The 26,207-nt window shown below is 44.5% G+C and overlaps 1 long non-coding RNA gene across 2 annotated transcripts; it reads right to left on the reverse strand.

Moving 5' to 3' along the window:
- Nucleotides 1-6,507: 6,507 nt before the first annotated feature.
- Nucleotides 6,508-11,390, reverse strand: LOC122934905. Of its 2 annotated transcripts, none has more exons than XR_006388747.1 (3): nucleotides 11,327-11,390; nucleotides 6,674-6,788; nucleotides 6,508-6,592 (listed from the first exon to the last, which is right to left on the reverse strand). It is a non-coding gene; the product is annotated as an uncharacterized LOC122934905 (long non-coding RNA). The 2 variants fall into 2 exon arrangements; XR_006388746.1 differs by lacking the exon at nucleotides 11,327-11,390 and adding an exon at nucleotides 7,476-7,512.
- Nucleotides 11,391-26,207: the final 14,817 nt, after the last annotated feature.

Consider the following 26,207-nt stretch of genomic DNA (forward strand, 5'->3'; position numbering starts at 1 on the left):
TTCAGGTAGAGTAACAGCCGGGCAGTGTTCTCTTAGTTTGAACATTCTAAGCAGTGATGAGCAGCATAGGCAATATTAGTTTTCACGATATTTTGCATATTTTTGGCCTAATATTCACCATATATTCGCAAATTCTAGAATTCGTGATCTCCAGTCATTATTTTCTTGATTCCGAAAATCGGCAATGTACTCTGTGCGTATTGCACACGCAATAAAAGTGTGGCTCACTTTTTCAAGCTGCTAGAAGTTTCATGAGAATGGAGAAAATGGTTGGCAGCAACTTTCGTGACTGGCAGGAAGAACTCCTGATCACTGTAAGTAATTTTGTTTTTGATTACATTTCGAATGCATGGCAGCAGTGGCGTAGCTGGAAATGACTGGGCCCACAGAAAATATTTGAATGGGGCCCCCCTCCCACAGTAATTCCTATCACACTACCTAACACCCTGCACTGGGACAGCTACACTATATCACTATCTAACCTACACTGACTATCTCCTACTAACTATCTGTATTATATATATATGAGCTAACTAACTATCTAATGTAATTGAATAAGGAACTGCATAGATAGGTTTAGCGTAGGACCCACCTGAACTGAGACCACCTTGGCGCTGGGTAGGTGGGCACAGATGTGTTTTGATCAAAAAGTATTGGCTAAGAGTCTCTGATTTTATCATTAGAATGAGGGCTTAGTCCATATGTTATGTTTGCATCTATTACTATAGTGCATTATTTTCTGTGACTTTATAAATGTAGCCATGCACATCCGCACATTTACCATCATATCGTGCAGGATATTCTGTAGTTTTTTTTCCGTGATTTGTTTAATTTGTCCTGAAGGAGTGGCACCTTCAACTGTGAATGCGCTCCTACTGCGGGAGTAGCGGGAGTAGCATTCATGTGCACTTTTGCCCCACCTATCTAAGAGGCGACCTTCATTAAGGTGGTACATATAGGTGTGTGTGCTCCTCCTCTCATTGGTTGGTGATGCACATAGAGATATCAAGGAGAAGCACATTATATTATGTGCGGGGTCTGCGCTCCTGTACATAAATGCACAACGGCATAGTTAGGTTTAGCGTAGGACCCGCCTGAACTGAGACCACATTGGCAGTGGGTAGGTGGGCACAGATGTGTTTTGATCAAAATGTATTGGCTAAGAGTCTCAGATTTTATCATTAGAGTGAGGGATTAGTCCATATGTTATGTTTGCATCTATTACTATAGTGCATTATTTTCTGTGACTTAATAAGGATCCAGATGACTCAGCAAAGCACAGAGCACAGCAATGTCACTGCTCTCTCTCTCTCTCTCAGAACTGCAAAAAACTGCAGAAAATGGCTGCTGGGGAGGTTCCTGTATAGTAAGGGGTAGGCAGATTTCCTATTGGTTGCTAAGGATGTTGCTAAGCTCAGACAAAGATATTGCAGCCTTCTCATTGGCCCACAAGCAAGAAGGGAGGTTACTGATGAAAAAAAATCTAGAATATTCGCGATTACGAATTAGTCTATATCTTCTCAAATTCTTTAAGTGCCGATAGTCGCTATAAAATTTTGCGATTAGAATATTCGCCGACAACACTAGAGTTAAAGGGTTATCAGAGACTAAAAAATGTCCCCTGCACCGCTCCTGGTCCCTGCACGGCCGCAGCTGCTTCTCCTCATTTTGCGATTAACTATGCAACAAAATTATGCCAAAAAGTGGCATATGTAACACCCCAGAGGTGCATTACCACCTTTTACACCTTTCCACTATCTCTTATGGTCAGGGCTTTTTTTCTCAGAGAAAAGGTGGTGGAACTCACCCCCCCTCCCCTCGCCACGCCCCTACCCACCCCTAGGACTGCCCCCTAAAACCGCCCCTTTAGAAAACAGGGATTGAAAGGGGCCTGCCTGCCATGTGTGGACTAGGGCACTGGCAGGCAGTGGCACACTACTTGGGGGAAGGATGGGGCCCGGCTGTGCCGGCCATGTGTGGACTAGGGCACTGGCAGCAGTGGCGTAGCGTGGGTTGCCAGCACCCGGGGGAAGCCAAAAATTGCACAGCAGGGCCAGAGAGCGACTGATGTAGCAGAGCCGGGTGTGTGTGCAGGCCAGAATTAATGCCAAAGCCTGCTGGTGACCAATATGAAGTTAGAAGATTGTTGCCTGATGAAAGTTTATTCAAGTAAAGCTGCTATCAAGTTCATCACAAGGTCTGGACTCAATTTATTTCATCATCCTTACGAGTGTTGGGCGAGCATGCTCGGCGAAACACTAGTTCGACTCGAGCAACGCGATGCTTGGCACATTGCAGTGTTCGACCGAATACCACGTGTACTCGAGCGCGATGCTCGAGTCTCCTCCCCACACGTTTGTTGGCTGCTCTGCAACCAATAAACATGCAGGTAAGTACTGCCATTACCTGCAATGCAGTAGCCATGTTGGCTGCTGGCATTACAGCAATTGGCTGGCCGGAACGTGTCATCAGATGCTACATAGGACACGATGACGTGTTTGGCTGAGTATTAGTCAGGGAGAGCTGGAAAGAAGAAGGGAGAGACAGTGTAGGGAGCGAAAAGGGAATATTTTAGTTTTTATAATTGTTCTAGACCCAAAAGTCCTTTTAAGGACTATTGTGTGTGGCAGCAACATATATTTTCAGTGCAACCTGCACTAAAGTGCTAAAACATGTTAGAGACCCAAAAGTCCTTTTAAGGACTATAGTTGTATCTGGCAGCAATATATATTTTTAGCGCAACCTGCGCTAAATAGATTGCAATTATTTGGTCGCTGCAGACAGCGACATTATCTGCGCTACATCTCCTGTCTAACGTGTGCACAGCCTATAAATATCTGTGACACCCAGGGTACTTTTTCCGTAGACGGTATCCGCTGCAGACAGTTACATTACCTGCGCTACATTTCCTGCATAACGTTTGTGCATTCTAATTATCAGTGACATTCAATCAGTGCAATTTTTTATTAGCCGTGGTGACAGCAACATTACTTGCGTTATTGTCACACCTGTGACAGGTGTTAGAAGATTTCAAAGACTGACTGCACATTAGTGATCTGACAGCCTCTTTTGGTTTCACTTTGTCTGTGTGTTGCTGGTATGTCCACACCTCCTGTTCAGGTCTGGATCATGTGACCTTTACCTCCCCCTGTAACAGATCTCCTGGCACCCTGACTGGGTACCTCCGTTGATAGATGCTCCTAGTACTTCCCGAGGACTCCAAGCACTCCGCTCTACACCAAAACCACCACAGGAACCAGGAACAGGAACAGCTCTTACAAGAGCTAATAGTATAGCCAGGGGAGTATAGCAAATCTTCAGCGTATAGCAATCCCCAGTGTCGATCAACAAAATACAATTACCAAAACACATTGGGCTCTGCCTGTGATACAATTACCAAACATAATGGGCTAAATCACCCAGATCCGAGCAGGGGTTCCCAAATTCCATGGAAGTCACATTTGGCCAGCATGGCTTTCCTGCCCAAAACAGTTCCACAGATTTAAGCTGTGCGGCCGGTCTGTCTTCTCCTCCAAAGTTAGTATGGGCCATAATCCTGAGGCAAGAGGCTGGCAAACAGGCCCCTCCAAAACCCAGTGGCAAGGTTAGTTTCGCCACACCCCCTATTTAGTCTGACATTACCCATCACTCCTTGCTCTGGATAGCTTCAGTTGGTCTTTGAAGAGCTGGAGTATGGGTCTTGTTGAAGTCCTGATTATCCATCATCCTTAGAAGTTAAGTGTTCCGCTTGTTGTGTTTAGTCTTCTCCCCCTGATTGTTGTTTACTATGCCTCAGCGAGATGCTGGTTCCTTCACCTCGGAAGGAGCAGGTTGTCTCTGCCCTGCCATTACCTTTAGGGAATTCGAGGGTCTTTAGGATTTTCTAGGTTCCAGTGTATGGGCATCTCTACCAATGAGGGGTGCCCATACCAATAGGAGATTAGGACCAGGAACAGGGTTTTATAGGTGGTGACCCTTTTCCTTCCCTAGCGGTTAGGCCTAGTGTCTTGCCCCTTCCCTCTTCTTGTCTTATTGGTGTTTCTCCCCTACTACATCCGTGACAGCTATACCTCCTGTATAACGTTTGGGCATCCTAAATATCAGTGACATTCATTCAGTGTAATTTTATATTAGCTGGTGGTGACAGTGACATTACTTGTGCTATACCTCCTGTATAACGTTTGGGCATCCTAAATATCAGTGACATTCATTCAGTGTAATTTTTTATTAGCCGGTGTTGACAGCAACATTACTTGCGCTATACCTCCTGTTTAACGTGTGCGCATCCTAAATATCAGTGACATTTATTCAGTGTAATATTTTATTAGCCGGTGGTGACAGCAACATTACTTGAGCTATACCTCCTGTTTAACGTGTGCGCATCCTAAAATAATCAGTGACATTCTGTGTACTTTATTTGCGCATACGCTTACAAAACCTGCGCTACCGTACGTGTGACATACTTGCAAGCATATATACCATTTAATATGCGCAAGGCGAGCAGTAAGGGATGGGGAAGTGGCTGTGCATACAGAGACCATGGCCCTGGGCGTGGTGAAACTGTGCCTGCTGCCAGAGCACAAGAAACACACTCATCCACGATACTTAGCTTCATGTCCAAGTTTGCAGGGCGGCGCAGGACACGGTTGGATTGCAGCAGAAAATGCTTCCAAGTCCGCTAAGCACCACCCTGTCTTCCACCATGGAAAGTCTTGCAAAACAAGTGATCCCACACTCGGATATTCCAAGGAGCTCTTTTCATCGCCACTCTTTGATTTGGGCCTCTCAACAAGCCCACTTGAAGAGGGACATGAGGAGATCTTGTGCCCTGATTCCCAAACTCTGGAACATTCTGAAGAAGATGACGGTGGGGAATGGCAATTAGTGTTTCACGAGGTGGATGATGATGATAAGACACAGTTGCCAATAAATCAACTGCAATTAGTGTCTCAAGAGGTTAATGACGAGAATGAGACACAGCTGTGAATAACTGAGGTTGTTGTTAGGTCAACAAGTCAGGAAGATGACCCGAGTGAGGAAGTGGAAGAGGAGGTGCTGGACGATGAAGTCACTGACCCAACCTGGGAAGGTGGCAAGCCGAGTGAGGACAGCAGTACAGAGGAGGAGGGATCCGTAGCCTCGCAACAGACTGGAAGAGGCAGTGGGGTGGCAAAAGGGAGAAGGCGGGCCACACCAAACAGGCCTGCAATTGTTTCCTGAAGACCCTTTCTTGTGGCAATCTCCCTTGCCAAGGGGTAGGTGTTCCGCAGTCTGGCACTTTTTTGAGGAAGCTGCAGATGATAATAGAATTGTCATTTGCAACCTTTGCTGTACCAAAATGATCAGGGGCTTGAACACTAGCAACCTCACCACCACCAGCATGATCCGCCACATGGCATCAAAGCACCCTAATAGGTGGGCCGAACACCTGGGTCCACAATCAGTGTCTGCAATGTGACAGTGACATTACTTGTGCTATACCTCCTGTATAACGTTTGGGCATCCTAAATATCAGTGACATTCATTCAGTGTAATTTTTGATTAGCCATTGTTGACAGAAACATTACTTGCGCTATACCTACTGTTTAAAGTGTGTGCATCCTAAATATCAGTGACATTCATTCAGTGTAATATTTTATAAGCCGATGGTGACAGCAACATTACTTGCGCTATACCTCCTGTTTAACGTGTGCGCATCCTAAAATTATCTATGACATTCTGTGTACTTTATTTGCGCATACACTTGAAACCTGCGCTACCGTACGTGTGACATACTTGCAAGCATATATACCAATTAATATGCGCAAGGCGAGCAGTAAGGAATGGGGAAGTGGCTGTGCTGCTGATGGTGCATGCAGAGACCATGGCCCTGGGCGTGGTGAAAGTGTCTGCGGGTCACACCAGTTTGGCCAATCCCCTGTCCAAGACGCAGGCCCGGGTGCCTCCCGCCCTGCATCTGGACTTTCGCAAGCACCATAAGCTAGCACATCCACTTCTGTGTCCCAGCGCAGCGTACAGATGTCCATACCCCAGGCCTTTGAACAAAAGCGCAAATACCCAGCCACCCACCAGCCATAGCACTAAATGCGCACATTTCCAAATTGCTGGCCCTGGAAATGTTGCCATTTAGACTTGTGGACACTGAGCAGGGGCGTAGCTAGAAATGCATGGGCCCCATAGCAAAAAAAAATTATGGCCCCCCCCCCCCCCTCACATATCTATCAGGCCTCCCACCACCCCTTCCAGAGCTCCCAGGCAAACACCCATCCTAGATCTCCCACCGCCATGAGCATAGAAAAGTCAGAGGAAAAAACAAATATATATAATTATATATAAATAAATAATATAAATAAGTATATGAGCCTTTTAATTCAAAATTGAAAACCATTCAGTAACTGATAAAGTGGCCAATCTGAAACATGAAGAATTGGAAAAAAATAATAATTAGTAATTGTATTTAAACATAAAGTGTGTGTGTGGTGGGGGGCTGGGGGATATTAGACTTACTTGTAAGACCTGTATGTTCACTAGTTGTGAAGTGTCCTCTTCGTAGTCTTTTTCATCTTCTTGATATGTCATCATTAAATGTTACCTGTAAAGGAGAAGGGAAAGGGGAAAGCTTTAAGATTGGATCTAAACACACAATACTACCCATCTGTTCTTTTATACTTACTTCAAACTGTACTTGTTATTAGCTCTTCCTCCGTGAAATTCTTTTTTAAACCCGATAAACAACAAAACACTTAAAACGTTGAACACCAAACAAACGAACATGTTGAATATGTAACCTACATTTACAAAAAAAAAAGAATAAAAAAAAAAATATATATTACTACATTCCTTGTACACATGTTCACTTATTTTTGCCATCTCTGTGTACAGCTGCCATATAAAGAGAATTTCCATTTAGTGCATGTCTAAACTCTTTGGGGTCTCCTGTCCCCCAGCCAAGAGCTGGACACTGCAAGTTAACTAAGACAGAGAATTTGTAAGCCTGTAAGAGCTGGTGGATTATTCAATTATAATATGTAGTTGTAAAAAGCTTTACAAATTGTGAAAATGAGTGCAACGCAGCTGTAAACAGTGAGGCAAGAAGAATTATCTTTAACGGTCAACGTTGAACTGAAAGGGTACCTAAAGTGTCTTATTAAACAAAACCAGTTGCCTGGCCGTCTTCCTGGTCTTACTGGCACCAGTAGTGTCTGCATCACACACCTGGCTGAAACAAGCATGCAGATAATCCAGTCAGACTTCAGTCAGAGCACCTGATCTGCATGCTTGTTCAGGGTCTATGTCAAAGTATTTGAGGTAGTCTGCTGGTTTAAGGGCAGCTTCCATGTCCCTCACTTCCGGTTCCCTTTGAACGGTTGAAGCAGAACTACAGCCAAACAGACTTCTACCTGTGAAATATCTGATTTGTCTTGTGATTCACACTCCCCTGCTACATTTCAAAGGCAGATAAGTGACCCCATTACCTATGGTTGCTCTGTCACCTGAGCAGCTTTAGGAGCACTCCGACTGCATATTCCAGAGCAATTACATTCACTTCCCTCCCTTTGAAATACTTTTACTGTTTCTTATCAAATTTCTTCAAACTACTAAGCCTTCTACTAGGCTTCCTTTTTTTTTGTTATTCTGCTGTGCAGGGGGAGATCTGAAGAGGAGACAACTGACAGATTTGTTTTTAAATTGAAAATATTTGAATTATAAAATTTGGCTAGGATGAAACATTTGGCTGGAATCCTGCTTCTTTTTTACCACAACAGGTGGTGTAACTAGCATGAACTGACTTTCTTCAACGGAAGAAAGAAAAAACAGAAGTTTTGAAACCATTTGAACCAGTATACTCACTCAGAAGACTACATTAGAAAACACGTTTACGTGCTTTTACTTCTGCAAAAGTGTCCACAATGCTGTCTAGATGCAAGGCTTTAGCTCTTACATTTTCAATGCTGAGGATTGCAAGCCCAGAAAGCCTTTGGTCTGACATAGTACTTCTCAAATAGCTCTTGATTAGTTTTAATTTTGAGAAGGACCGCTCCGCAGAGGCCACTGTCACAGGAAGTGATAGAAACAACAGAAAGGCTATGCACACATCTGGTATATTTAATGCAAGTGCATTGTTCTCAACCAGGAGCAAGTGTGCAAGAACTTTTACAGTAGGTGCCTTCTGGATTTCATCTTTTAGTGCTGCTCTAAAGCTGAGTAGCTGCCCTGGGAAAGATGGGGGTAGGTCACTATCATATTTTTCCTGCAGCTTTGATGCAGCTGTAAACAAATTATCATCTGAGACAGATGATAAAACTGCAGGCTGAAGTATGTTAAAACGTTCAACAACGTTATTCAGTCCTTGGAATCTGTTGGCAAGCTGGTTTACTATGATGTCAAGACACTGGTAAAAAACTATGACTTTGAACCGTTGCTCGGGGTCTTGCAGTCTCTCATCGACACACAGTTCGTCGCAATGCTTTTTTACTGTGCGAATTCGCTTACTTTCGAATTTTGGAGCTATATTCCACTGTTCTGCAAGGGTAATGGCATCTGTTTTGGCATTCTCAAAATTGTTACGGAATGCTGAAAGGCCTTCCATGGCAGTTTTTATAAATTGAGAACCTCTAGCCAAGTCCATATTTTCAGACTGTAGAATTTTGGACAAGGAGTTTACACTGCTTAATATTTTTGATAGCAGAACAATTAAAAAGATGAAGTGAAATGACTCCAATTTTTTCTTAAATGCCATAGCCTCCTCTCTTTCACTTTTTTTTGATGACAGCAGAACAATTTTTGACAAAGCCCTCAAAATATCTGGGTAGCGGAAACGCTGGGCCAACAGTGAGTCATAGCGAGAAGACCACCGCGTGGGGCACAGTTTTTTCAGTGTGACAGAGGATTCACTTGTGAATGATGATAGAATGCCCCATCGCTTCCTGCTGTCTCCGAAAAACGAATAAAGGCTTTGTAATGTGGTCATAAAACTGGATATTTCAGTGATGTCTGAAACAGCATCCTGAAGAACCAGATTTAGGTTATGGGCCGCACAGTGCACATAAAGTGCATTTTCCTGTTTCTTTAAAATTCTTGCCTGCACACCAGAATATACGCCACTCATGGTGGCTGCTCCATCGTAACCCTGACCTCTACATTTGTCTAAAGGAAGTCCCTTTTTTTCAAGGCTTGCAAATATTTGGTTTTCTATACCAGCGGCACTTTGATCTGTAATGGGATGAAAACCGAGAAAAGACTTATGTATATTGATTTTTGTTACTCTCATATTTGAATCTCTGTCCACAGTAATATATCGGACAACCAGGCTCATTTGATCAGTTCGTGAAATATCCTGTGTTGTATCGATGATCAATGAGTAAAAATTAGCTTGTTGGACTTCTAACAGGATATCATTGAGGACCTGATTGGACAAAATATCAATAAGCTCATTTTGAATTGTAGGGCTTAAATATTTTACTTTCCCATGAGGTTGCTGCAACAGCTGCTTAAGGACAGGATCATATTCTGCTAAGAGCTCAATTATGGCCAGGAAGTTACCGCTATTTATTTCACCAACCTTTTCCCTGTGGCCTCGAAAAGCCATGTTGCTCATTGCCATTGTCAATGTAACATTGACTATTCTTTTTAAAACTTCCCTCCAGAAGTTTTTCTCTTTTTGGATTTGTTTTTCTTGTTCCTCATCTATAGTGCCCTGCCTCCTCCACTGGTCATAAACCACACAGGCATTTAAGTGAGCCTGTGCGTTTTCGTGGGACTGAATTTTAGTTGACAGGCCTTTCCATTTTTGGATGCCTTTGGCCCAAGCAGGTTCAAAGCCTAGTTTTTTTTCGATCCCCAAAAAGCCAACAAGGTTCACAATAGACCGAATTTGATTTAGGGGAGTAGCACAGCCAGGTCACTGGGAGTTTAAATCCTGTTTTGGTGATTTTCTCATAGTATTTTTCTGAAAAGCATCTTTTATCTGCATCATTGTCTCTAGGAAAAGGCCCTGAAGGCCTACATGGACCATGAGAAAGAATAAAGCGTTTCACTTGTGGATCTAAAATGGTTATGGGAAAGTGTGCCCTGTCTGTGACATTTTTTTCGGATGCAATGCTGTGCAGATCAAGAGTGTGACCTCCAGCTTGTTCAGCATCATATGCCCGGCTTGGTTCAACCTCAGTAGGCAATTCAGCACTTGTTTCACCTGAGGAATCCTGAAATGCATGCGATATCGGATCCTGCACTGCCATCTGACTACCTACACTAGGAAGGCTTTCTGAGCTAGCTCCCTCAGCATCTTTAGAGCTTTCACCAGCATTGGGAGAAGTAAAAAAGCTGGTAATTTTGGGAATTTTTTGTGTTTTCTGGCTTTCTTCCCTCTTCTTTTTGCGTTTTTGAGCACCACTTTGATGGGTATAGGAAGACATGTTACAATCTCTAGAAAAACAGCGCAAAGAAAGACCCTTAATTGTCACACAGTATGAAAAGCCATATTAGGCCCCATTCACACGTCCGTAAGTGTTTTGCAGATTCACGGGTCCGTGGATCTGAAAAACACTGACATCGGCAATGTGCGATCCGCAACTTGCAGACCCTGCATAGAATATGCCTACTACTGTCGCAGTTGCGGATAAAGTAGGTCATGTTCTATTTTTTTATTCGGTTAACGGAATTGCGGATCCGTAAGTGCGGGTTCACAACTCCGTGTCAGGGCCGCAAAATGTGGAACAGAATTGCGGAAGTGTGAATGGGGCCTTAAACGCTGGTTTATTTCTGAAAAGTTCCTAAAGTATGCATCAACTAAATATGGTTAATTTCACACTGGCATTTTGGTTTTTTAAGATCCGTTCAGGGCTCTCACAAGCTCTCCAAAACAGATCAGTTTTACCTATTGCTTTAGTGCATTCTGAATGGAAAAGGATCTGCTCACAATGCATCAGTTTGCCTCCGTTCCGTCTCCATCCCGCTCTGGAGGCTGCCTGCAGTGTTTTGGTGTCCGCATGATGAAACGGAGACAAACGGATCCAACCTGACACACAATGTAAGTCAATAGGGATGGATCCATTTTCTCTGACACAATCTGGCAAAATAGAAAACAGCCCCCCATTGACTTTCAGTGGTGTTCATGACGGATCCGTCTTGGCTGGCAACGTTAAATATAATACAACCGGATCCATTCTAAACAAATGCAGACTGTTGTATTATCTGAACGGATCTGTCCATGACAGATCCGCACCAAACGCTAGTGTGAATGTAGCTTTATAGAGTACTTGCAAAGTAAATAATATTTTCCAAACTGATTGTACAATTTTCTTTTTATTTCTGAGCGGTAACTTACCTGGATTGTGAAATCTGCAGCCAATTCTTTGTGCTGTTTTCACCCTTTTCGTTTTCAATGTGTGGTCCGCGAAAATCTGCAACAAAAAAAACAGAAAGTAACACGTGGAATTAGTGCAGAAAACACAGAAATCCGGACAGAAATTCATGTTGATTTTCTATTTGTAGGCCTCCCTCATTCAAACATTTGTATTTGTGGTCCGCACACAATCTGCGGAACCACTCATATCAACCGCCATATGCCGCAGTTGCATAAGACGACATGATAGGTGGAGTGCCCCATTACAGGACCATGATCCAGGACCCAATTAATCCGGACTCCAGAGTAACTTTTACAAGTCCCACAGTACTGCCTGCCACCACCAAACCAGCCCTCTGCCCCAGGAGAGTAACGGGCTGGAAGCTGGATCATTGGTCCTGTAATGGGGCACCCCAAGGCAGTGCCACTTCATATACTATAGGGGTGCAGAGCAGATTCTGGGGTCTGGAGTTGTCACATCTGGTCTGGCACCTACCAATAAGGCCCCATTCACAAGTCCGCAATTCTGTTCTGCATTTTGCGGAACGGAATTGCGGACCCATTCATTTCTATGGGGCTGCACGATGTGCAGCCTGGATACGGAGTTGCGGACCAGCACAATTCCGTTCACGAAAAAAAATAGAACATGTCCTACTCTTGTCCGCAACTGCAAATTACGGATCGCACATTAACGATGTCAGTGTTTCGCGGATCCACGGGCCCAGTGGATCCACAAAACACTTACGGACGTGTGAATGGGGCCTTACCATGCGTCTTCAGTTAGATGAGAGAGAAAAGTCTGAGTGAACTCAGACTTTTCTCTCTCATCTAACTTTTACAAGTCAGTCCCATCAGACTCCCAGTCCAGACTAGCCTGGTGCCTGCCACAGTAGTGCCTCTGCCACCACCAGACCACCAGCCCTGAGCCCGCCCACAGTGGAACCATCTACCATCTACTGCGAGTACAGCAACCTTCAATAAGGAGCAGAACTTAGGGTAGTTTCACACTTGCGGCAGGACGGATCCGACAGGCTGTTCAGCCTGTTGGATCCGTCCTGCCGCTATTTTGCCGTGCCGCCACTCCATCCCTATTGACTATAATGGGAACGGGGATGGAGCTCCGATGCAGCGCGGCAGTGTGCGGTGAAAGGCTGGCGGCCGAAAAGTACTGCAAGTCTGACTTTTTCGTCCGGTGGCCTCTCACCGTGCAGTGCTGCGCCGGAGCTCCGCCCCCATCCTCATTATAGTCAATGGGGACGGAGCAGCGGTCCAGCGAAATAGCGGCAGGACGGGGATCCGACAGGCTGAACAGACTGCCGGATCCGTCCTGCCGCAAGTATAAAAGTACATTTATGTCTGTCATATAAGAGTGTGCCCCCCAAAAGAAGGAAGGGGCGCCCTCCTTATCACTGCTGGCATCTCTTTTTAACTTCAGATGATCAGACTCTTACTAATTACAGCACACGCCCTGCGCCCTGGCCTGTAGTGTCCACCATCAAACAGGGGAGGGAAGAAACCCCAGAACGAGAGTGTCAGTGTGCCCCCCAATGTGTTGGGGGCCACACTCTAGTTCTGGGGTTTCTTCCCTCCCCTGTCTGATGGTGGACACTACAGGCCAGGGCGCAGGGCGTGTGCTGTAATTAGTAAGAGTCTGATCATCTGAAGTTAAAAAGAGATGCCAGCAGACCTGCAAGGATAAGGAGGGCGCCCCTTGCTTCTCTTGGGCCCCACTCTGAGTCTGCAGGCAGCTCTTTTTAACTTAAGAATTTAGATTATCTCAGAAATCATAAATTCTCAATAATCTCACTTCCTTAAAGGGAACCTGTCACGGTCACCAGGATTTTGTGCATGGAGCTGGGGACATGAACTGCTAGATGGCTGTTAGCACATCTGCAATACCCAGTCCCCATAGCTCTCTGCGCTTTTATTGTGTTAAAAAACAGTTTTGATCCATATGCAAATGACCTGATATGTGTCCTGTATCCGGAGATGAGTCCAGCGGAAAGGAGCCCAGCACCGCCCCGCGTCCTCCGAATCTCCTCCTTGCTGGCTGACGTCACAGAGCTGGAGCGCCGAAATCTCGCGATGCGCGAGCTAGCGCATGCGCAGTGTCGGCATCATGTTCATTCCCTGTGCTGGCATCAGCACAGGGAGCGAAGGAATGAACATGATGCCGACACTGCGCATGCGCTAGCTCACGCATCGCGAGATTTCGGCGCTCCAGCTCTGTGACGTCAGCCAGCAAGGAGGAGATTCGGAGGACGCGGGGCGGTGCTGGGCTCCTTTCCGCTGGACTCATCTCCGGACACAGGACACATATCAGTCAGGTTCATTTGCATATTGATCAAAACGTTTTTTTTTACACAATAAAAGCACACAGAGAGCTATGGGGACTGGGTATTGCGGATGTGCTAACGGCCATCTAGCAGCCCATGTCCCCAGCTCCATGCACAAAATCCCGGTGACTGACATTCAAATGAATCACAATACATATTCACATCAGTGATCACTTACTTTTAGAGTCACTGACTGTAGTAGTCGCACAGACTGGAGTGGCTGGCACGACCAACGGCACACGGCAGGAGTCACTGTCACTGGACTGGAGTGGGGAGAAGACCAGGCAGGCACTGACTCCACTGAGGACTCTAGAGGAGACTAGTGTAGTGACTGATTGTGAGCCGGTTCCTCTCTGGACTCTGGCCCTGCCCCTCAGACTAATTCAGACTGGTTTTGGGCAGCCAGGATATCAGATTTAGATAGCGCCTGCCTCATAGTCCCACTCACTCCACAGCAGGACAGGTCAGGTAGGTCATTAGTTCATACCCCCCCCCCCGGCCTGGCCCTGCCCCCTCCGGCCTGGCCCCGCCCCCTCCACCGCCTGAGTCCTCCCGCTCACTCAGTCCCTCTAGTTAGTAGGAGCCGGAGGCGGAGCCAGAGGAAATTCATTCCTTTCCTAATTCCTACACTGGGTCTGCGGCGCTGGTGCCAGCCTGGCTCCGCCTCAGCTACGCCCCCCGTTCCGGCCCCCTCCACCGCGTCCGCCGACCGCCAGCCTAGTATCTACCAACTTGCCGTCCTGTCCTCCTTTCCTCCTTCCGGCTTCCGCCTTCCTTCCCCGGGCCCCAGCCAGGCCAGAGCCGCGGACCGCCCGCGCCCCGCCCACTACACTGGGCGGGCGGTCGGGCCTGGCTGCTGGCTGCCTGAGTGTATTAATAAAAAAATAAAAAAATTATGCGGTCAGGACGGGCCCCCAGTGGCGTAGGGCCCCATAGCAACTGCTATGGTTGCTATGGCGATCCCTACGCCACTGACACTGAGGCTTTCCGCAGCTTGATGGCGGTGGCGTTCCCTCGTCACTCAGTCCTCAGCCGCCACAATTTTTCCCGGTGTGCCGTCCGAGCCTTACACCAGCATGTGTCTCGTGATATCACCCGTGCCCTGACCAACGCAGTTATTTGGAAGGTCCACTTAACGACTGACACGTGGACAAGTGCTTTTGGGCAGGGACGCTACATTTCCCTGACTGGGTGAACGTTGTGGAGGCCAGGAGCGAGTCGTACCCTGGGATCCCACAGGTTCTACCGACGCCAAGGATTGTGGGCCCTACTTCCATCAGGGTTTCCGCCACCACCTACGTTAGTGGCTGCAACCCCCCCTTCTCCTCCTCCGCCTCCTCTTCCTATTCCACCTCTGAATTCTCCTCCTGCAGCGCTGGTCAGCCATCAGCCAGTAGCTGGAATTTGGAATCATTGTAGCACTGCAGTTGGGAAGCGGCAACAGGCCGTGCTGAAGCTAATTTGCTTAGGTGACAAACAACACACTGCCGCAGAGCTGTGGTAGGGTATAAGGGACTAGACTGAGCTGTGGCTCAACCTAGAACCAGGCATGGTTGTGTCTGATAATAGCCGTAACTTGGTGGCAGCTTTGGAGCTCAGTAAGCTCACACACATATAATGTATAGAATTGTATGTCTGGGTGCATCTTGAACTCCCAGGTCGCTGCTGGGAACGATGTTGTCCAGTAGTACGCCACTTTTACAGACTGACAATAATACGCACCAAACTGAAGATAAAATCGGTTTTAGAGGAAAAATTGTTAGGAAACATTCTTTCCTGTATATTTACTTGTATATAAAGTGCAAGTGCTGCCAAAAATTACAAGGAAGAGGCACTCCGATACAACCTGTATATCACATAAAGGAGGGCCTCATTCACATTGTGGTACAATTGTTCAGGTAGTGGGACTCCTACACTCATAAAGCTAATGCACTAAGTGAAAGGGCTGCCAAAAATTACAAGGAACCGGCACTTCAATACACCCTTTATTACACATAAAGGAGGGCATCATACACAGCCTTTAAAAATTATGACTGATGGCCTGCTGCTGAGCCTCAAAAACTATTGGAGCAAGGGCCTGCTGATCTGACCATCTAAAACATTAGGGGCGAAGGCCTGCTGCTGATGTGACCATCTAAAACATTAGGGGTGAGGGTCTGCTTCTGAGCTGACCCTCTAAAACATTAGGAGCGAGGGCAGCCTAATAAGCATGTTAATATGATGGAGGAGGAGGACGATAAAAGGGAGATTGAACTGCAACGTGCCAGTCCGCAGGGGTAGAACACGTGAGGTTCACAGTGGTCCGAAGTGTACAAACAGTTCATCGGTTACTCATGGTTTAGCAGACGCCTCCCTGGGCCAGCAGTGCAGTGAAGGGGAAAACAGCACTGGATTCCCTGGGGCACACTCTATTACAGGGGACACCGGCCAGGTGGTGATCAAGGTGCCCTTGATGGTGATTGGGTTTCTGAGTGCTTGTGCGGCTGGGCCCCTGACTTAGGTATTGTCGTGATGCCAGCACCTTGATGGTACAAAATTTTGAGAGCGGTAGTGGTATGGAGTTAGAAGAATGAGGCAGGTTTAAATCTAACTGGAACGTTACTATAACCAGGTTCTTGATAACAGTTTACATCTAGTAATGAAACAGTCTCTGATACACATGCAAGTTGGATGTGAAGAATCCCAGTAACAGGCTGTGCTGGTAGTAATGTGTCAGGCTAGGGTAGTTAGTTATGTACTCACTGATATTCAGCTCTTTGCCTTGCTTCAGTCTCAGTTGAGGTAGTTTAAATCTTTATCTTCTACACACAAGTGATACAACAGAAATCTTATCTGACCTAAGAATAACGGTGAGGCTGCCATAAGCTAATAAATCCTTCACCTAGATACAAAGGCGCCTGGAGCCCAGAATAATGGCTTTGTCCTTCCTTTGTCTTTATCCAACAATAAACTTGACCAAAATTCACTTGTTACTCCGGAAGAGTAAATGGTAGAATGTAGACTTTTCCTCTGCCTATCTTCTTGGCTTGATACTGAGATCCACGATGGCTCCTCTGGGCCGTGGAGCCCAAGAGAGAGCTGAGAGGAGAGGGGACCTCTCCTTCCCCCTAGCTCCTCACTCCATCTCCTTCTCTCAACAACTCCCAACAACTACTAACTACGCCTGATCTTTGCTATATATACTATGGTGCTACCCCCATCTAGTGGTGGAATGTATGTAGTGCACCTGACAGCCTAATACAGTGTTGGACCCCCTTTTGCCTTCAGAACTGCCTTAATTCTACGTGGCATTGATTCAACAAGGTGCTGATAGCATTCTTTAGAAATGTTGGCCCATATTGATAGGATAGCATCTTGCAGTTGATGGAGATTTGAGGGATGCACATCCAGGGCACGAAGCTCCCGTTCCACCACATCCCAAAGATGCTCTGTTGGGTTGAGATCTGGTGACTGTGGGGGCTATTTTAGTACAGTGAACTCATTGTCATGTTCAAGAAACCAATTTGAAATGATTTGAGCTTTGTGACATGGTGCATTATCCTGCTGTAAGTAGCCATCAGAGGATGGGTACATGGTGGTCATGAAGGGATGGACATGGTCAGAAACAATGCTCAGGTAGCCCGTGGCATTTAAACAATGGCCAATTGGCACTAAGGGGCCTAAAGTGTGCCCAGAAAACATCCCCCACACCATTACACCACCACCACCAGCCTGCACAGTGGTAACAAGGCATGATGGATACATGTTCTCATTCTGTTTACGCCAAATTCGGACTCTACCATTTGAATGTCTCAACAGAAATCGAGACTCATCAGACCAGGCAACATTTTTCCAGTCGTCAATAGTCCAATTTTGGTGAGCTCGTGCAAATTGTAGCCTCTTTTTCCTATTTGTAGTGGAGATGAGTGGTACCCGGTGGGGTCTTCTGCTGTTGTAGCCCACCTTTCTTTCCCATTCTGACATTCAGTTTGGAGTTCAGGAGATTGTCTTGACCAGGACCACAACCCTACATGCATTGAAGCAACTGCCATGTGATTGGTTGACTAGATAATCGCATTAATGAGAAATAGAACAGGGGTTCCTAATAATTCTTTAGGTGAGTGTATATTGCAGCCAGATACAACAATAGTCTTTAAAAGGACTTTTGGGTCTCTAACAAGTTTTTTTTACTAAAATATTACTATTTCACTCCCTACACTATCTGTCCCTTTTTCAGCACAGCTCTCCCTTACTAAGTCTGAGCCAAACAGCTATGTAGCACCCTATGACGCGTTCCTGCCAGCCAATCACTGTAATGCCAGTAGCCAACATGGCTATGGCATTACAGTGAGTGCCATTACCTCTGCACATGTTTATTGGCTGCCTAACAGCCAACAAAAGTGCGGGGAGGAGACTCGAGCATCGCGCTCGAGCACATGCAGTGTTTGACTGAACACCACGATGTGCCGAGCATCGCGATACTTGACTAAAATTGGTGTTTGGTAGAGCATGCTCGCCCAACACTACTAACTATCTAATGTAATTGGATAAGGATCCAAGTGACTCAGCAAAGCACAGAGCACAGCAATGACACTGCTCTCTCTCTCTCTCAGAACTGCAAAAACAGCAGAAAATGGCTGCTGGGGAGTTTCCTATATAGTAAGGGGTCGGCAACGTTCTTATTGGTTGCTAGTTGTTGCTAAGCTCAGGCAAAGATATTGCAGCTTTCTCATTGGCCCACAAACAAGAAGGGAGGATACTGATAAAATTTTGCAATTACAATATTTGCAATCAACACTAATTATAATATGGACTCTGTGTATTATAATATGGATTCTGTATATTATAATATGTATTTTGTGTATTATACTACAGACTCTGTGTGTTATAATACGAACTCAATCGCCCAAATAACCCCCTCCCCAGGCCACCAGACAAACCCTTAGGATCTCTCTAGTAAGACATAGCCTTTGACAACAGCCCCATTAACAGCCCCTCACCCAACACCAACAAACCTTGTTACCTAGAAGCTAAAAGCACCATTAATGTATAAAGAACATTTTTATTGAAATATACTTTGTAAACTGAGTTTGCTGTAATTTTTGCTCAGATGTTTCGATGTTCAGCTGTGTCTCTATGTAGATAAGGTGGTGTATCAGATGTTCTCCTTCTTTCCAGGCATCATCCCAGGTAAGATATTATATAAAACTCCATCATCTGCTGTCATCCATAATCTAGAAAATAATGGACATTAATGTTTAGTTGAAAAAAAAAAAATCCAGGATGTATTAATAAATAAATAAAAAATACAATGAGAAATCCCTGCACCTTATTTTGGGGTTCATTGTCTGGGGGCGCTGATGTCTGTCATGATGCAATCACCATCCTTGTCATATTGATATTCGTCATCAAGATCAGCCATTTCGATATCATCGGGGTACTGCCGCTCCCCGACCTCCATTGGTTCCATCGTTTCCTCATTCACTTCCATCATCTCAATGTCATCCGCATATTGTCTTCCTTCTACCTCCATATTTTCTACTTCCTCAATTTCCACTCTTCTTCGCTTGTGCTGGACGACCTCTTCTGCTTTGATTCCCTTGAGCAGAACTGCCTCCACTTGTCCTATTTCAACTCGGTTTCGCTTCCGTGAGCACATGGTGAGCCAGACATAGACTGACACTGGTGCCAGGGAGTGAGCCGGTAATACCCACATTCTACATTATGACATCATAAGAGGTTGACCTCATCCAGATTCTACTTATTATGATGTCACAAGAAGTTGGCCAGACCAGAGATTGATTATGACATAAAGTGTATGTGAGCTTCACCAGGTCTGGAGATTCTACATGATGACATCACAGGATGTTGCGGTGATCATAGAAGGATCCACCACATCGTGATACTTTTTATGTTTTCAATATCAGCTCTCAGTGATTTGTGTACATGTATATGGTTTATATATTTTATGTATCTATTCATAGATATGTCATCTTCTATGTCTCTTGCATTGTCCGCTCTGGTGAGAACGCAGCTCCGCGTTAGGGAACGGATTCCATGAATCGACTTGTAGAACACGATTATATTACACTCTGTCATTCAGAGCTCAATCTCAATGAAAACCTAAGAACTGACCAGTGATAGTGACATGAAACCAACGAGCAAAGGGGGACCTTCCTTCATTACCAGTCCAAGACGCTGTGACAATGGGATTATTGCATTCTCCACACTATTATATTACACAGAGCATCCATATTATAATACAGAGTCCATATTATAATAAACACATTCCATATTATAATAAACACAGTTCATATTATAATACACAGAGTCCATATTATAATACAGAGTCCATATTATAATAAACACATTCCATATTATAATAAACACAGTTCATATTATAATACACAGAGTCCATATTATAATACAGAGTCCATATTATAATACATAGAATCCATATTATAATTAAGTGATGAGCGGCAGGGGCAATATTCGAATTCACAATATTTTACGAATAAATTTGCGAATTTGCGAATTTTCTATTATTTTCTTGATTGAGAAAATCAGCAATGTAATATGAGTGTACTGTGCATGCAATACAGGCGTGGATCACTTTTGCTACATTTTTCAAGCTGTTAGAAGTTTCCTCAAACTGGAGAAAATGGTTGGCACGGCAGAACATTACAATAGCTTTATATGCAGATAAAGTCAAGTGCTCCAATATATTTGCACTCGCTCAAATCGTCAATTAATGATGCGCATATTTTGGCAGTATGTCTGTAGCATGTATGTATGGACAGCAGAACCTATCAGCTACACTATATCAGAATATAACCTACACTGACTATTTCCCACTAACTCTCTGTATTATATATATAAGCTAACTAACTATCTATATAATGTAAATACACAGCAAAGCACAGAGCACAGCAATAACACTGCTGTCTCTCAAAAACTGCAAAAAAACTTCACAAAATGGCTGCTGGGGAGGTTCTTGTATAGTAAGGGGTAGGCAGCTTTCCTATTGGTTGCTAGGGATGTTGCTAAGCTCAGACAAAGACATTGCTGCCTTCTCATTGGCCCACAAGCAAGAATGGAGTTTAATGATAAAGAAAATCTAGAATATTCGCGATTACGAATATATAGCACTATGTTACAGAAAATATGGCTTTCAGTCAGAACCTCATCCTGATGACCACACAAATATGCCTAATAATTGGACCCAGTGGTATTCACCCATTCAGTATGGCCAGTAGCATTGTGTCCCTTGTTAGCATATCTAAGGCAGGAAGGGCACATTGTAAAAGCCGTTGAACAACATTCTCTTGGCCAAGAGATAGGGTAAGATATTTGGGTGGTCACAGGGTGGAGTCTGCGGTGGGGGGCTGGGACACAGGAACATTTAGGTGAAACTTGGGAGTCGGGCTCTCTCTTCTCTTCCTGGACCCCCTTGGATCAACAGCACTTCAGGAGCAAGCTAAGTTATATGTGTGCTTATGTGGGTATGTATATAAGTATAATATCCCAGTAGACTTTATATGTGTACATATAGATATTTGTAGTACCAGTAGATTATATATAAAAAGTCACAAAAGTTCCAAACTGTGGTGTCACAATGGTTTTACCACTGCGGGTCCCAGGAGTGAAGTTGGCTCAATTCACAATATCAGTATGCGTTTTTTTCGGGTCCGCGCGATTTTCCACTAATTCCTCCTCTCTCAAAAAGATCTTCCAATTATGCAAGCACCAGTGGGATGCCGTATACTCCAAATATTTCTCTTTCCATTACAGCTTCATATTGCTATAGGCTGCTATTTGTTTTATTCGCTTGTGTGTCCACCTACATTTGTGAGTATTATTAAAAAAGGTTTTATCTACTGAATAGCGGCCCTTCACTATTGGAGCTTTTATGTTATATAGAACCATTAAGGAAAAAGAACATCGGCGGAATTGTGGTGTCTATTGTGTCTGAGGTGCCTGCTTCTCACCTGCCCCTGTGAGTATAATAGGGAAAGGTACAGGTGAGAAGCATTTACTGTGCTACACTATTGGTGCGCTTTTCCAACAGGAGCTGTAGTGGATAGAGGAATATTTGGAGTATACGGCATCCCACTAGTGCTTGCATAATTGAAAGATCTTTTTGAGAGGCGGAATTAGTGGAAAATAGCGCCAACCCGAAAAAACACGTAGTAGATTATATATTCTGTTTATGCATGAGTGTCTATATGTACATGTACTAATGGTCAGGTACTGGATGTGAGTTGGTTAGAAGAGTAGATCCAGTAGACTGTATATTGGTGACTCTGGATATACTGTATATACTGTTAGGGTTGAGCGAACCCAAACTGTAAAGTTCAGGTTCGTACCGACCTTTAGGATTTTTGGACCCCGGACCCGAACCCGAACATTTCAGTAAATGTTCGCTTTCGGTGTTCGGCGATTTCTTTGCGCTTTTTGAAAGGCTGTGTGACCTTAGAAGCCATCACAGCCATGCCTACTAATGGCATGGCTGTGATTGGCCAGTGCAGCATGTGACCCAGCCTCTATATAAGGCCTCATGCACACGGATGGTTTATTTGCGGTCCGCAAAAACGGGTTTCTGTAGTTCCGTGATCCATGTCCGTTTTATCTTCCGTGGGTCTTCCTTGATTTTTGGAGGATCCACGGACATGAAAAATGAAAAAAAAAATCTAAGTCAAGTTTGCCTTTAAAATAATAGGAAAAAAAGGACACTGATGACAATCTTGTGTGCAACCGTGATTTTTCACGGACCCATTGACTTGAATGGGTCCGTGAACCGTTGTCCATGAAAAAAATAGGACAGGTCCTATTTTTTTCACCGAATGGAAACACGGATCACGGACATGGATGCCAAACGGTGCATTTTCCGATTTTTCCACAGACCCATTGAAAGTCAATGGGTCTGCGGAAAAGAACTGAAAATGGAACAACGGCCGCAGATGCACACAACGGTCGTGTGCATGAGGCCTAAGCTGGATTCATGTAGCGCTGCATGTCAATCTGCTGTGCTTAGTGTAGGGAGAGGATGATGCTGCTGCTGTGAGGGATAGAATAGGACAGAATCTTTAATCAGAACTCCAATTGAACTCAGCGATCTACATAGATTTAGTTGTGTGGGTGCAGTGCACAATATTTTTACCCTGCCCTGAGCCCAGTGACAGAGAAAAATAACTTTTATCTGCCTGTTAGGTGGGCGGCAGCAGCCATTTTATGCAAGCTCAATGCACCAGCACAGCATATGTGCATTTGTGACATTCAAATCCAAGCTTGAAATACTGCTATAATAATCTGGGGGGTTTTAAAACACCCTTTTTTTGGCAATATCCTAAATCTGGTGCCTTTACAGCATTAGTGTGCAATTTAAGCTAGAAATACAGCTATAATTTTCTGGGATTTAAAAAAAACACCCTTTTTGGGCAAAATACACAATTTTACAGCCCTTGCTGCATCTGCACTTGTGAAATTCAAGCGTTATAAACAGCTGTCCGATTCTGTTAGTAAAAAAAATAATATTAATATTGCAGCCCTTGCTGCATCTGTGATTGTTAAAAACACGTTTTAAATACTTCAATAATTTTCTGGCTTTGAAAAAACACCCATTTTTGGCAATAACATTCATTTTGGGCCTCTGCCGCATTAGTCAGTGTGCAGTTTAAGCTAGAAATACAGCTATACTTTTCTAGCTTTTAAAAAACACCCTTTTTGGGCAAAATACACAATTTTACAGCACTTGCTGCATCTGCACGTGTGAAATTCAAGCGTTATATACAGCTGTCATATTCTGTTATTAAAAAACACCCATTTTGGGCAAAATACTTAATTTTGCAGCCCTTGCTGCATCTGTGATTGTTAAAAACAAGTTTGAAATACTTCAATAACTTTCTGGCTTTGAAAAACACCCATTTTTGGCAATAACATTCATTTTGAGCCTCTGCCGCATTAGTCAGTGTGCAATTTAAGCTAGAAATACAGCTATAAGTTTCTGGGTTTGAAAAAACACAAATTTTTGGCAATAACTTTAATTTTGAGCCACTGCCGCATTAGTCAGTGTGCAATTTAAGCTAGAAATACAGCTAAAATTTTCTGGGTTTTAAAAAACACCCTTTGTGGGCAAAATACACAATTTTACAGCCCTTTCTGCATCTGCACGTGTGAAATTCAAGCGTAATATACAGCTGTCATATTCTGTTATTTAAAAAAAACACCCTTCTTGGGCAAAATACTTAATATTGCAGCCCTTGCTGCATCTGTGATTGTTAAAAACAAGTTTGAAATACTTCAATAATTTTCTGGCTTAGAAAAAACAAATTTTTTTGGCAATAACCTTCATTTTGGGCCTCTGCCGCATTAGTCAGTGTGCAATTTAAGCTAGAAATACAGCTATACTTTTCTGGGTTTTAAAAAACACCCTTTATGGGCAAAATACCCAATTTTACAGCCCTTGCTGCATCTGCACGTGTGAAATTTAAGCGTTATATACAGCTGTCATATTCTGTTATTAAAAAAACACCCATTTTGGGCAAAATACTTAATCTTGTAGCCCCTGCTGCATCTGTGATTGTTAAAAACAAGTTTGAAATACTTCAATAATTTTCTGGCTTTGAAAAAACACCAATTTTTGGCAATAACATTCATTTTGGGCCTCTGCCGCATTTGTCAGTGTGCAATTTAAGCTAGAAATACAGCTATACTTTTCTGGGTTTTAAAAAGCACCCTTTATGGGCAAAAGACACAATTTTACAGCCCTTGCTGCATCTGCATGTGTGAAATTCAAGCGTTATATACAGCTGTCATATTCTGTTATTAAAAAAAAGCCCTTGCTGCATCTGCACGGGTGCAATTAAAGGATTATATACTGCTGGCATATTCTGTTATAAAATAAACACCCATTTTGGGCATAAAACTTAATTTTGCAGCCTTTGCTGCATATGTCATTGTGAGATACACCCTTTAGATACTGTGGTTCTATTCTGCTTTTAAAAAAAACACCCATTTTGGGCAAAAATCTTTAATTGCGGCCTAGTCCGCATCTGTACGTGTGAGATGCACCCTTTACATTTACCATATAATGTTTAGCAACCATATTTTAAGTTTTATGTGATGTTTCTGTAATTCCAGATAAGTTGAAGTCAAAACCGCACACATACCGCACCAATAACGCAGTATGTGTATATATGCATTTTCTTTTAAGATGATACATAGATCTATTAGGGACAAATGTATGAAATCATTTTTATTTCGGAGGCCGCTAAAACATAAAATTTGTTATGCGAAAATACTGATGCCTATATCGATTTGAACACTGTTGCAATATTCTTCAATTATGGACATCATATTCTAATCAATAACAGTCTTTTGCACCCTATACTAATCCGAATAATAATATATACTTTATGTACTGGAACTGATGTCTTGGAATCAATTAACCATCCAGTCCATGAATTACACATCACTGTGATCCCTATAAAAGAGGGATGTCAAAGGGGGATGTCTACCACTGAGGAAGGGGTGAATGAACATACTGGCCCACGTGTGGAATAATAAGCCGCCAGCGTGGTCTTTACTAGAAGAAAAAGTTCCCGATATCGTAGTGCAACATCATTAGCACAGCGCAGGGAGCAGCAACACCCCACGGCTTGGTTAAGACTGACTCGATGGAAGCTGGATAAAAGGTAACTTTACAATCGCTTGCAAGCTTCAAAGTAGCGGGACACCGCTACTCATTCTGATTGAGCAGGACGCCGCTCTGCTCAGGAGAGTTTTTTCAGATTAGTATTCAAAGTACGGATTGGCTTTGGTGCGAAAAATATTAAGGATATTTTGAAGTTACACCATTGAATGATATAGACCCTCAAGGGGGCCTGATTGAATGGTTTTTGGGATACCTTCATATATTAGATCTTCCGATTGAGAATCAGGACAACGGAGCGAGGCGCAGGCGTAGCGCAGTGATAGCTGACTGAGGGGGAAGTAGCAGACCAGGATAGGGTTACTTTACATGGGAAGGGGGGGGGTGGAGTGCGGCCGGGGAGGAGTAAGGGGTGGTGCGTCAGTTTCGCGGGCCGTTTATATGTTGGGTAGAGGGGGAGGGGCGGCACCGGAGGTCATTATTGTATGGAGAATTGCGGTGTGCAGGCGAGCGTTAGAGCATGGCGAGCATGGCGTCGTTGGAGGAATTGCTGGTGGCTGTGCGGGCGGCGGCGGAACGACACGGTTCTGAGTGGCTGGTCAGTAGTCTGCAGGCGGCTGGGGGGGCACCTGCTGTGCCTCCGACAGTTGCGGGGGTGAGAGTGAGGGCTAGGAGGTCGGTGCCGCCGGAGCGTTTGAGCCCAGAGGCGACTCCTCGGGCGCGGCACCGCTGGGAACCCTCCGCTGGCGCCGGCTGGGGCGGGCGGTTCTGCCGGCCGTCGCAGTGGGAGGAATTCAGCGCAGCGTGGTGCGGTCGCATGCGATTTGCGCAGCGGTGGTCGGTCGTGGTCACCGGTTAGAGTGCCAGGGAGCGGGGTTGGCGGGGCTGTTAGTTGGGG

The sequence above is a fragment of the Bufo gargarizans genome, chromosome 1 (genome assembly GCF_014858855.1).
Source record: "Bufo gargarizans isolate SCDJY-AF-19 chromosome 1, ASM1485885v1, whole genome shotgun sequence".
In the NCBI taxonomy this organism is placed as follows: Eukaryota; Metazoa; Chordata; class Amphibia; order Anura; family Bufonidae; genus Bufo; species Bufo gargarizans.